Raw genomic sequence first — 14,377 nt, forward strand, 5'->3', positions numbered from 1 at the left:
TTTGAAAGACAAATCTGCAGTGTCTCATTTATGTCATACAGTTGTTCAACTTCTAGTCTAAACTGTCATTTTTGTACCAAAATTTAATGTCTGCATGAAAATGTAGGAATGCTGCACAACATATCAGGAAACGTACTGTACTTCTACTGAAGGTAAAATAAAAAGTGATTTAACAGTTTGAATATCCTCCTGGGATAGCCTTTAAGGCATCCAGAGAATTCAATACAATTACTGACTTCTGGTACAATTTACAGTTACATATCTTTTTTTGATAACTTGTCATCAAATCCCAGCAATCACTTACATGTTTTAAAAAACAGGTCTGAACTAAATGTACTAAAATAGTATTGGTTTTAGGATTACAAATGTTTTAAAAAAAATCTTGAAAGAATTTCGCTGATCATTTAGACAACTCTATTTTAAAATTCTCCACCTATGTTAATTTTCTGTCTGCCTTTACTCATTTAATGAATATAAGCCTAAATACAAACATTTTACAAAGCAGTTAAATGGGAGGGTCCAGAATTGTGGGAGGAGATTTTGTTTTGCCCTGCCCTCTGTAAAGATTGAGGTACAGTAGAACACTAGAGTTACGAACTGACCAGTCAGCCACACACACCTCATCTGGAATCAGAAGTACTCAGCAGCAGCAGAGACCAAAAAAAAAAAAAGGCAATTACAGTACAGTACTGTTAAACTTAAACTACTAAAAAAAAATTAAGGGAAAGTTTATAAAAAAAGATTTAACAAGGCAAGGAAACAGTTTGTGCTTGTTTCATTTAAATTAAGATGGTTAAAAGCGGCATTTTTCTTCTGCCTAGTAAAGTTTCAAAGCTGTATTAAGCCAATGTTCGGTTGTAACTTGAAAGAACAACCATAACGTTTTGTTCAGAGTTATGAACAACCTCCATTCCCGAGGTGTTTGTAACTCTGAGGCTCCACTATATGCCTCTGTTCTTATAAACTGGGCTTTAATTGCCGTATCTTGTGTGCAGCCTCTATTTCCTTTGAGCACACTTCCAGTTGGTACCTCTCAGATACTTATGTGGATTGACACAGTGGGTTTTTAAATCAATTATTCATACAGTGCATTTGAAATGTACTGACTAAGGCTTCCCTGTAATAGTCAGACCCGGCTAAACAAAAAATGCAATTTTGTGTGGCAAATACTTAGTATCACCTCATGTAAATAGCATACAGTAGGGGACTTCAATGTAGTTACACCACTGATGGAAATACAAAAGTAATGCCTTTTCGAGTTGTGCAACACAATGTCATCTTGAACATCACCATTAGCTAGTTTTTATACCTATTTGTTTCTCTAAAATTCACTTTTTTTTTTGGTAAGGTTCTTTGCAAGCTCAAATACCCTTCAATACCCTTATTTCAAACACGCTCTCTGATTCTAATACAACAAAAACCAGCTGGCAGTGGTTCCATTCATAAGGACTGAAGTGTGGATTGTTTTTGTTTGTGCTCTCAACAATGGATGCAGCAGGCAAATTGAAATCAGAGCAGAGTCAACTAATTAGATGGATTACAACCCAATAATGCCCTTGTCTCTGTTCTGCCAGAGTTGATACAGTGTATCATCTACTCCAACCTGCAGGTTGTTTTCTATTAACATTGCCTAGCCCATATTGCTCCCAGAGCTAATATTCTTCCTTTCTGCATTAGTGCCTGACTACTCTTTCCTACCTCAACCACCTCATGCTTATTTAGTGAGTCTTGCTTTTAGTTCAGACTATTTCTCACCTTTATCCATAACAAGTTGGATTTTTATTTCTATCCTCTAAAGTATTTGCAATCCCTCCCAGTTTTGCATCTCTCTAATTTGATTAGTGTACTCTCATTTATTTTAGAAGGCGCATTAATGAAAACACTGAACAGTACTGAACCAAGAATGGATCCCTCTGCAACTCCACTTTGTGCCTATCCTACTTTGACAATGAACCATTAATTACGATGAACAAAAATACTCCTTTGGGGTCTGCTCAAGGGAGGGGAGCAAATGCACAGTGAAACCGGGGCTGAAATTTACAGGCGAGTGGAGCCATGCAGCATGATCCTCCTTACAAGCTCCTGCTACCTTCCCTGTGGCTCATCTGTTTGGAACTCCACACCATTTGGGTGGCAAAGTCATAGAATGGAGCTGAGGGGGTAATAAGATGCAGCCACTTCAGGTGGTAGGCTCTCTCAAACGACAATTTCTGAGAATCTACATGAGTGCACTGCTTAGAGCAACAATAAATTCCATTCCCAGTTTGGCTTCTACTTTCTCTTTATTGGAGTTAGTCCATAACTTCAGCCCAGAACCCAGTAGCAGTATGGCCAGCAATCTAGGAGAACTGGTAGTAAATGAAGCTTTCAATTCAAAACTTCATAAATGTTTTCCTGGGTTTTTGCCTCCATGACCATTTTCCAAATAGCCCTAGTTACCAGTGCATGGCAAGTTCTGGAAATCCCTGATTAAGTCCAGCACCTTGAAATCTCTGCAACTGGGACCAGAGTTTTTGTTGTTTTTAGGGATTGTCAGGCTCCATCCAGTGTGAAGGCCAGATCACCTAACCCTCCCATGTAGTCATTAATCTCCATGTGGGGTAATGTGTTTGCTTTTCCTTGGTTTTAATGCTAGTCCTGCTTTGAATTATTTCCCCTGCCCCTTCATCCTTTTTCTCTTTGTGTATCATTAGTTCACCTGCACCATCCTGGAGCTATTTCCTTGAGATTTCTGAACAGTGCTTTAGGACATAATGTTCATAGTTATGTACTTTACTATAAAGCTTGAGATTTGACTTTAAGAAGTTCTTAGTTATCCTGGCCTGTATCATTACATCCACATTTCTGTTACTTAGTCTTGGACCCCAAATAATGTGACCATCTAGAGTAGATGGAGACAGGTAAGTTCAATTAAATCCTACAACATCCTATAACAAGTACTGTTCTGGGTGAACAGTAATTGGAAACATTCTATCCAGGTGAGCAAAGCTTTTGGCTGGTTTTCTTTTCAGTTTTGATTTTTTATCTTTTTTCCTTTTAAATTAGCAGGATTCAAATGTTTGTTCTTTCTAGCAAAGGAGAAAGTGTTTTTGTCTGTCTGCCCGCCCCTGCTCTCTCTAGCTCTGCTTCAATTTCCCTCTGAGACTGTGAGGATGGATCAAATGATTGCCAATCATGATAAACTCTTCCCATGGTATTTCCTTTAGCCATTAAATGTAGCCTTTTACATTCCAATGGGATTAGGTTCTGCTGTATGTCATAGTTTGTCATTCAGAAACCTATACCTGAAATCCTGGAGTTTCTTTGTCTATAAAACCTTAACTCTAACTCTCTAAACCCTAACTCTCTGGGCATTTGTTTTTATTATGTGCTGCTTTGTCACAGCCTTGTTTTGCTGGGCACAGCTCTATATTTGGCTTTTTTCTTGTATCTGTTTCAAGGAAAATAACCCAAGCCAGGGTTTTTAATATATTTTAGAATTTGTAAGCCAAAAATTGACCTACCTTTTTTATCTCTATGAGCATGATATCCAGTCCTATGAGTTTACCTGCAATGCTTTGTGGTATTTTTGAAAAAGGCCAGTACTTATGTACAGCTCTAGTTTAATAAACAAAATCCTCACCCTGAAGAAACTCGAAATGATGTGATCTTTTAAAGTTTCTCATTTGAGTCTGCAGCTGATCAAACCATCTCACTGATGGGAAATAGTGTGTACTGCTAGCAGCAAGTTCCTCTTGTTGGCTTACAAACTAGTTTCTAATTGGATTTAAGACTGGTGTAACAATCTTGGACAATTTTGTTATAAATTAGAGAGAAGAAAATTTGTCTCTTTAAATTTTGCCTACTGTTCCTAAAACACATTCAAAACTCTTCTAAAATCAACCATCTCTGAGTCCCAATGCCAAAGTGAGACAGTTAATACAGAGAAATATGTAATGATACCCCAAGACACATTATTTATAAAGCAGCACTTTTTCCACTAGTTGGCACAAACACTGCAACTACAGTCATATCTACAGTGTCAACATATACTTTGATTCCGAAACCAAACAAAGGAGCACCACAAGATGGGGTTTTACGCAGGCTGCCTGTGCTTGAAGCAGAAAAGGCTTTTGAAAGGAAGTGTTTTGAAGTGTCATTTAAAGGTGGTAAGGGAGGCTCAGGCAGCTGTGGAGGAGGAGCAAGTTGATCACAATGTATGCCTGCATTGTAGCACTGCTAAATAGCGCCCATTGAGTATGAATTAAAGGGCATAAGGGGAAGAAATTTTGCTCCCATTGTCACTCTGAGATCTAATGGCAGGTTTGGTTTAAAATTAGCTTGTCCTAAAGAACAGCTGGCCCTAAAATTAAAATTCATGCACAGCAAAGTGTGTATAGGAGGTGTGTAATTAAATCCCCATCCACAGCAAGGCTTCTGTTTCTTCTACCTCACTTCCAAGTACAAAATATTCTCATTTCTCCCATCCCTCTTTTGTTTGTGTGCATGGGTGCACTCATATCAAACCTGCAGCTACATGTATGTATTGCATGACAGACCAGGTAATAGCATGCTTGCTTTTTTAAACCTTTCTCATCTGTGACCTCAACCCCTCCCCACCATTTGTTGGGCTAGACACCGGGCAAACAGAGCAATAGATAGTCCCATTGTTATTTGTACTGCAAAGATTCTAGTGCACTTTGAGGCTTTGTAGAAATAATCAGACTGGTCTTTGGGAAGAATGAGCCAGACAAAAAGCCAAGCCCAAGGAGAGCCATGAGAAGTGGGGAAGATACTCAGGCCCAGCCAGATTGATGTGCTGTGATGAGAGAAACTCTGCTTGAGAGGGAAATTTGAATCTGTCTTTTCCAGTCCCATCACTATTAGCTGTGCGTGGACCACCTTCTTCCTCTGGGTGAGGGACACTTCTGGCCAAATTGTACCCTTATGCTCCAGCCGACAAGTCTGTGGGGGCAGCAGGGAGTGCATTCATCCCTGGCTGACACTTGGCCTTGTGTGCACGAGGGGAAGTTGGTGCACTAACCACCATGCCTAACTCTCTGTGTCACTTTTCCATTTTAAGCTCTCCAGAGTAAGGATTTATCTATGTACAGCACCCAGTACTATGAGGTCTCATCGCGCATAGGAGCTATGGGTGCTACCATAATCTAAATGTTTGTTAATAATAGCCTGCACTGGTATTGTGCCTTCCACCCAAGCACCTCAAAGTGCTTTACAAACATTCGTTTATTATATTATTCTCCACTTGAAGGAAGGGGTAATTGAGGAAGAGGGAAATTAAGTGATTCACCCAATGTCACAGCATGTCACTCTGCTACTGCTGAATCTGTAGCCTGAACAGCAGTTAAAATTAGATGACACGCTGATGTGAGGAGACAGTAGTCTGTGTACAGGAAAATTGTCCTGGGAAATCTTGACTGAATTTTAAATGTCTAAATGTTCTTGCTCATAAATTATTAGTTTGTTCTGGATTTTATTACTCTCTTGTAGAAGAAGATTAAACCTAAAATGCCCTTGCCTTTTCCTCTCCATCTGGTGATGGTTCTACAGACTAACAAGAGCGGCACAGATATTTTTTCTGTGATGTTAAGAATGACTCTATAGATCAAATACCCTTTAATTATTTCCGTTTCCATTTATAATTATACAGGTTGTCAAGCATTGCTCATCTGGCTTGTGTGTAATTGGAACAGGTCATGTATTGATGTTTTAACATTGCATTACTGTTGTTGTATGTAAAACTTTTTAAAAATGGTTTAAGAAACAGTGGTGAGCTATGGCAAATTCCCTCCAGGGCTTCATGACTCAAACATCCTAGTGCTCCTTCCCTGCCTTCATGTCTAGGTAATCCCAAACACACTCAGTGAAGCTCCCAGCCAGGTTTTGTGGTAGTCAACTCATGATTTTAAGGGCTCTCTTCTTTTCCTTCTTGTTTACTTACTATTTATGTAACAGGAGTACTTAGAGGGCCCAACCAACACTGGTGCCCTATTATGTCAGGTGTTCTACATGCACATACCGAGAAAGATTCCCTGCCCTGCCCTGGCTGGGGTCTGTTGACTCAGGCTCACGGGGCTTAGGCTGTGGGCTAAAAATTGCTGTGTAGATATTCTGGCTCAAACTGGAGCCCAAGTTCTGGAACCCTCCATTGTTGCTCATCCCCAGCCCAAACGTATACAAAGCAATTTTTCAGCCCAGAAGCCTGAGCCCCGTGAGCCTGAGTCAACTGACTGGCCAGCCACGGGGGTTTTATACCTCTGTAGACAAACCCTAAGTGCTTTGGTTCCTCATCTGTAAAATGGGGATAACAGCAGTGCCCTACCTCATGGACATGGTGTGAGGATAAATACATTAAAGATGGTGTAGTCCTCAGATACTACAGTGATGGGGTGCGGGGGCATATAGACAGACAAGCAGCATCTCAGTGACCTAGGTTCTTTTTAGGATTAGCCACAAGCACAGGGCCGGCTCCAGGCACCAGCCGACCAAGCACGTGCTTGGGGCGGCACCTTGTAAGGGGCGGCCAATCTTGGGGTAGCAGGGCGGTGCATAGGTTTTTTGTTTGTTTTGTTTTGTTTTGGCGGGGCGGCACTCGGGGGTATTTTTTTTTTTTTTTTTGGTTTGGCGGGGCAGCGCTCGGGGGGGTTGTTTTTGTTTCAGTGGGGCGGCACTCGGGGGGGTTGTTTTGTTTCGGTGGGGTGGCGCTCTTTTTTTTTTTTTTTTTTTGCTTGGGGCAGCAAAAAAGTTAGAGCTGGCCCTGCACAAGCAGCTAACGTATTAACATGGTTGTGACGTTGTGCAGTCTACATGGTTTTATAAAAACATGATCATAAGTGAATATAATGTAACTGGGATAGTTTTATAAAAAATTTGATAATAAGTGACTATAATGCAAATGGGATATGCTTTGTGCAAAAGGTCTCTTGTAAGGTATCATTATAAAGCTCATAAGCTACTGAGTGTGATCATCCTATTTGTAGAAATGCACCACTCTTGTATCTAAAACTAGAAATATAAAATGTAACTCTGAGGGCCTATTGTAATTATGTAAAGTGTGGGCCATTAATGATGGTTTGGAATCTTGATGACTCCCATTGTCTGCAGATGGCTGTTTACCTGTGAGTCTCCCTATATATGTGTGTGCTGGCAAGTGAGTAATGAAGTCTTGCAGTGACATGTGATCATGTCACCTGAACTGGAATCCATCTTTAACCTGGTGCTTTTCCAGTGGGGGTGGGTAAAAACCCAGAGGGACAAAGGGTTCCCGCCTTATGCAAAAGATATATAAAGGGGTGGAAGAGAACAGAGAAGGAGAGGAGCCATCATGGAGAATCCCCTAGATAACACCTAAGCTGGAACAAAAGCTGTACCAGGGGAAAGAATTGTGCCCAGGCCTGGAAGGTGTCCAGTCTGAGAAAAACTTACTGAAGCATCTCTGAGGGTGAGATTATCTGTATTTAGTTTGATTAGGCATAGATTTGCGCATTTTATTTTATTTTGCTTGTGACTTACTTTGTTCTGTCTGTTACTACTTTGAACCACTTAAATCCTACTGTCTGTATTTAATAAAATCACTTTTTATTTAGTAATTTACTCAGAGTATGTATTAATACCTGGGGGAGCAAACAACTGTGCATATCTCTCTATCAGTGTTATAGAGGGCGAACAATTTATGAGTTTGCCCTGCATAAGCTTTATGCAGGGTAAAACGGATTTATCTGGGTTTAGACCCCATTGGGAGTTGGGCATCTGAGTGCTAAAGACAAGCACACTCCTGTGAGCTGGTTTCGGGTAAACTTGCAGCTTTGGGACTAGTAATTCAGACCCTGAGTCTTTGTTAGAGCAGACTGGAGTGTCTGGCTCAGCAAGACAGGGTGCTGGAATCCTGAGCTGGCAGGGAAAACAGAAGCAGGGGTAGTCTTTGCACATTAGGTGGCAGCTCCCAAGGGGGTTTCTGTGATCCAACCCGTCACAATGGTTTTGGATACACTTATTGTCCCAGTCTAGACCTGGCCTTGTCCAATTCTCCTCATATATAGTTTAAAAGAAAAGAAATTTTGGAAGGAGTCAAAATGCTGTTATAACTGAGAAGTTGACATAATAATGGACTTGCTGCTGCTGCTCCATATTCTACGGGGGCCTGCACCTCCCACAAGTCTGATCTGGCTTATCGGATCCTAATTCTAATAAGAAATAAACAGGCAAAAAGAAGCTCTTGGGGTTCAGTTAAGAGTGACCAAATCAATAAACAAACTCATGTGCAATGAAGGAATATTAAGCAGTGAAAACTTGAGCTTGTCGTTGGTTACTAATTAACTTTAGATTTTACACTTGAAAGAGTCTGTACATGCAAAGAATTCCCCTAGATGCTGCCAGGCATAAACATTCTCTGTGTAGAGCCTGGAAATATTTAAATCCTTTATTTAGCAAAGTCTTTGCGGAGGCTGATGTTTTCAAACCCGGGTGTGTGAAGTTAAGCACATAATCAGTGGCCTGATTTTAAAATGAGCATCCCTGGCTCCCATTGCAGAGAAATCAATCACAGAAGAGTCAGGATAGTCCAAAAGTTAAGGGGACAGATTATTTCCCCTGAACTGTGGAGTTCTCAGCTGTTGACTTCTGTACCTACTGCTCCACCTGGCACAGGGAATTGTTGAGGGGAAGCAGATCTTGGCACAGGAAAGACTCCAAACCAAGGTTTCTAGGCCCAACTCCTCAAAGGTATTTAGACTCTGTACTTCCATTGAAATCAATGGGAATTAGGAGCCTAAATACCTTTGAGGCTCTAAGCCCTAGTGCTGTTTGGTAGGTGTGATAAATGAAGGCGGGACACCCAGTCAGCCAGTTAGCTATAAAGTCCCTCTCAGTGTCTGTTCTCTGCTTGCTTTACCTGTAAAGGGTTAACAAAGTTCCCCAGGTAAAGGAAAAGGAGTGGGCACCTGACCAAAAGAGCCAATGGGAAGGCTAGAACTTTTTTAAATGGGAGGAAAACTTCCCCATTTGTGTGTTGTGGTGCTCTGGGAACAGGGCCGGTGCAAGGAAGTTTCGCGCCCTAGGCAAAACTTCCACCTTGCGCCCCCCCCCAGCCCTGCGGCAGCTCCCCGCCCCCCCCCATCCTGAGGCACACCCCCCCCCGTAGCAGCTCCCCCCCCCGGGGAGCCATGCAACAGCTCCCCACCTCAGCTCACCACCGCCCCCGCTCTAATTCTCCTCCCCGCCCCCAGGCTTGTGGCGCCAAACAGCTGATTGGCACCGCAAGCCTGGGAGGTGGAAGAAGTGGAGCAGCGATGGCATGCTCGGGGAGGGGGCATAGCAGAGGTGAGCTGGGGTGAGGAGCCCTGCGGCAGCTCCCCACCCCAGCTCACCTCTGCTCTGCCTGCTCCCCGAGCACGCCGCCCCCGCTCTAATTCTCCTCCCCTCCCAGGCTTGCGGTGCCAAACAGCTGATTGGCGCTGCAAGCCTGGGAGGCGAGAGAAGTGGAGCGGCGACCGCGTGCTCAGGGAGGAGGCGTAGGAACGCTGTAAAAAAATTGGGGCCACCGCTTTTTGGCACCCCCAAATCTTGGCACCCTAGGCAACCGCCTAGTTTGCCTAAATGGTAGCACCGGCCCTGTCCGGGAAAGAGCGGAGACACAGAGCAGCAATGCTGTAAGCAGCTTTAAAACCAGGTATGAAAAAGCATCAAATGGTACCTCAACCCTACTTATCTGAAACTCCAAATGTGTAAGTAGATCAGAAATGTTTAGAAAGAAATGATTAGGGTTATTTCTATTTATTTCTTATGCCTAGTGGACTCCTCTGTGCTAACCCCAGATGCTTTTATTTTGCTTGTAACCTTTAAGCTGAACCTCTTGAGAGCTATCTTGATGCTTAATTTTTGTAATTGTTTCTTTTAAGATCTAGCAAAAAGCCTAAATTCCAAATGTATTTCCTTTCTTTTTGTTTTTAATCAATTTAACCTTTTTTTAAGAACAAGATTGAATTTGTGTGTCCCTAAAAGGTTTATGCATATGTTGTTTAATTAGCTGGTGAAAACAGCTAATTTCCTTTGTTTTCTTTCTCAGCTCTTCCCTGGATGGGGGGTGAAAGGGCTTGAGGGTACCCCACAGGGAGGAATTACCAAGTGCTCCTTCCTGGGTTCAAGGGGTTTTTTTGCATTTGGGTGGTGGCAGCATTTACCAAACCAAGGTCAGAGAAAAGCTGTAACTTTGGGAGTGTAATACAAGCCTGGAGTGGCAAGTATTAATTTTTAAAATCCTTGCGGGCCCCCACCTTCTGCACTCGAAGTGCCAGCATGAGGAATCAGCCTTCACAGTAGGCCACAGAGCACATACTGTGGGCCAGAGCCTCAAATCACATACATCCATATAGCTCCATTAACAAGGCTCTGCCCTGTGATGTTTTGTATTAATGTTTCTTTTGTGAAATGTAAACAATAGGGTGTTACTAAAAGTGTATTATACAATATATAGGACGTGCCTCACAACCAAGTTAATGTTGCTAGGACTCATCACATCTGGAGTTTCTAGATGCGTGGCTGATTTTTCTAGGTCAGACGAACCCTGAACTAATGCAAATTAGGATTATTTTGCTGACAAAGCTTTCAAACTATTGGGAGCCCAATGTTTAAATCAGGTTTCACCCTCAAAAGTAAGAGATGATCACTGCCACCTATGCTCAGCTATTATCTTCTGAAGCTATTTTACTTTATTCTGCAGCCCACATGTAGGTCAGCAGTAACCCAATCAATCCATTTAATCTATTCCACTCGCATACACAATTTCTCGCACGTACTTTGTTTTAGCAGCAGTGATCTGAAACAAAATAAGAACCATTGGATCATTGTGACTTAACCCTGCCCTGGCTGTATGCAGTGTTGTTCCCATGACTCAAGAGAAATCAAGTAGGTGTGGTAACATCTTTCATTGGACCAACTTCTGCTGGTGAGAGACAAGTTTTCGAGCTTACATAGAGCTTTAACCATGGCTGGCATTTAGTTTTGGCTCTAATGTTTAAGAAGGCTGCACAGAGGGCTGAGAGAAGCTGTGCAGATTACTAGATAGAGCAGAGGCTCAAAGAAAAAAACGTTTCAACAAAGTTTTAAGCTCTGCCACCATCACCATTTGTAGCCTTCAGTAAATCAGATCATTTCTTTCTGTGTCTGTACTAAGGGGATACAGGTCTTACCTCCCTCTCTCCCGGGTGGACTATGAGGATCAATTAACACTCATAATGATTTGCGAATGTGAAGTGTTAAGTATTGTTTTGCATTTGGCTGTTCTGTTCTATTAGATGCCAGGCACAGTATAGTCCCCTTAAAGCCTGCTTCTGCCTGACCACTCTCGTCCTTCATGGAGAACATTTTACATCCTTTACAAGGTATTTCTGGGACTGTAATACATTTGGATGAGGATTTTTTTTTTAAAGGGATACTGCAAGAATTCTGAGGTGTGACAAAATAGTCTTTCAAGCAAATTAAAATTAGCACTACGGAATTCAATAAACCATTTGCCCAGCTCTAATTAAAGTTGGGGCTGGGAGAAAGAAAGCTAAATGTAACCATTTCAAAGGCACAAAGTGACTTCACAGCCTAGGCTCTCAAGTCATACAGGCGCTTTTTAAAAAATTCACCCTCAAAGTCAAGGATTTAACTCACCAAATCTTGGCCAGGTCTCAAATGCTTGCAGGAGGGCACCCCAGCAAACATTTGCATGGCTGTGTCTCCTGTTTGCACATGTTAAACGTGCAGAATGGGAAACCAAGCAGGGATATGGAGGCAAAACAGGTCAGTAACTATAGGCATTTTTGAGCTCTGAACCAGAAAACCTTTTTCTTCCCTTTAAAATTTACATTCCTACATGCAATGCCCTTTTCTTTGCCAGATGATCAATTAGTGAGATTGAAATAAAATTCTATCTGAAAGCAGGAGCCTGCTAAACAGATTTCAGTCCCCCAGTCGGTTACCATTCCTATGCTGAATACAGAGCTCCACCTACCGGCTAACAAACTCCTTTCCCTCCAAATACAGTGCAGCTTACAAGACCAACCTGCTTTGCAGCTTTATGATGACTGAGATGTTGCAAATTCAAAGAATATGTCAGTCATTTTAAACAACCCAACTCCATATCCAGTAAATCCTGGCTGACCTAGATTAGTTACATATTAATTAAACTAATGATCTCATGCCAAAATATTCCTTTGGTTAGTTTTAACACAGACAACAACATAGGGAGTCATGTAATACATCTGAAGATTTAGAGGCCATCTAAAATATGTACCATTTAATCTTTTCAGGAAATAGTACTGAGTGTAGGGATTCAGGTGACTCCCATTTGACTTAATGAGGCTTCCAAATGATACTGCCTTCCCCCCTGATAGAAGAGCAGATTCTAGGTTTTTCTTTGATTTCATGTAAGGAAAGGCACTAGCAGCACTGATAATTTGTTGCTCTCAAGGCCGTTGATGTGTTGTGTTTTTTGTTTGTTTGTTTTTTCAAATAAAAAATTACTCTGGAATCTTTAGCCTCCCAATTATCTTCTGAAATTAAACCAATTTCATTCCCACCAGCTCACAACTACCTGAGTGAACAAATGATATAAGTATGTTAGTTGCAACATGCTGCGATTGAAATTGATTTAAGAAAATATTTGGTGTGCATATAAGATTAGGCTTATGATATTAAAGGTCTCTTTAGAAAAAGCCTCCCAACTATTTCCTGGCTTTTAAAAAGGAGGGATAAAATTTGTAAGAGGGCTTAAGTTCCATTTCCAAAAGTGACTTAGTTTAAGTCCCATTGATTTTTCTCTTTGGTGCCTAAATCACTTTTGCAAATTTTACCCCGGGTGCCTAGGGACTGTGAGCATAGTGTTATCAGGACACCTTCTGTTTTTCATTGTTGCAGCTATCAGTAAGAGTGTTAGAAACTAGCAACTTTTCTTGGCTGTTCTGTTACCCAGCCCTAAACCCTGTTGTTAATTGATGCATTCTTCACATATAGCAGGTATGTTCCATGTAAATTATTCCTACCACAAGCATTTACTTGGTGCCTGTCACTATGGTATTAAGGCTTGAGAGATTCAAGTTCTTGGTGAAAGAGACTAACCATGCTCCCCAGCTGCTTGCAGCTTTGTGAGTGAGCTGGAAATCCAGGATTTCATTAAGTGGGTAGGGCTGGGAAAGAAGATTGCCACAGAGAGCAAATTCCAGCTGAGCAGACCCACTCTTAAGAAAGCTCTGCCCTCAGCAGTAGAATTACAATACTCAGTGAGAGATAGGAATGGTCAGACTTGGGTTTGTCTCATTTTGAACCCACTCAAGTAACACGAGTTCAAAAGCTCAACTCAAATATTGGCAAGTATGAGCTTTGTTTAGGAGAGATGGTGGGAGGGAAGTGAGGAAAGGAGAGAGAAAAATATCTTATTAAAAATATGCACAGTATACACCTACACACCAGGCAATTAAACACAGCTATGTTAAAAAAAGCATTAGAGTTGCAAAGTGAAGAAAGTCAAGAAATGACAAATTTAAGATTTTTTGAATAATCTTTAATTCTTCCAAGGCAGCCAAGCGTGTTTTCAGGCACCACATCATAAACTACCCAACTTGATATCCTCATGTGATTCTAAATTGGATTGCTTAAAACTCTCTCGTTTGTGTTGACCCCTATTTAACTCCAATGTCTAATGAACATTTTGGAGAAGGGTCATCTTTGTGGATTTGACAAGTGAGATCTGAAAGGCAAATAATACATATTTTGGAGACAATCTCTAGCAACCTCAGAAAGAGGGAAAACCTGCATCTGTCCATCTCTTTCAGACTCTCTTTATAAGTCATAAAAAAAAAACCCAAAAGAGCACAAATCCCAATTAAACAAGAGAACACCTCTGCATGTCTTCCTTAAAACTCCAGGAAAGGAGAATCTGTCTTTATAGGAACTCATTCTAATTCAGTAGAATTTTCTCTGCAGTGTAGAAGGTCCCTGAAGATCTCCAGGAATGTAGCCCATGCATCACTTTAACTAGAATATATATTTTAACTGAATTGCTTTTGGAAAAACTTTTGAATTCAAAACTAGTTTTGAGAGTCCCCCCAGACACTCCCAAAATTGTTCACAAGACTTGGGGGGAGGGGAGGAACTCTTAAACACCAAAAGTTTGCCCAGCCCAGGTAACAGAATTAAAAAGTGTAGGGAGGACGGGTTAGGTACCATAAGATAAGCAAAAACTTCTATAGAGCAATTAAGACACCACAATATTTATTTTTTTAATTTACACAAACCGCACAAACTTAACATTTAATTATTTTTACAAAGATTATTTCCCTTTTTGAAAATACTCAGATTAAAGTGTCAAAGCCCAGTTTAAAAAAAAAAAAAAGAA

The sequence above is a fragment of the Emys orbicularis genome, chromosome 2 (genome assembly GCF_028017835.1).
Source record: "Emys orbicularis isolate rEmyOrb1 chromosome 2, rEmyOrb1.hap1, whole genome shotgun sequence".
NCBI classification, from domain to species: Eukaryota; Metazoa; Chordata; order Testudines; family Emydidae; genus Emys; species Emys orbicularis.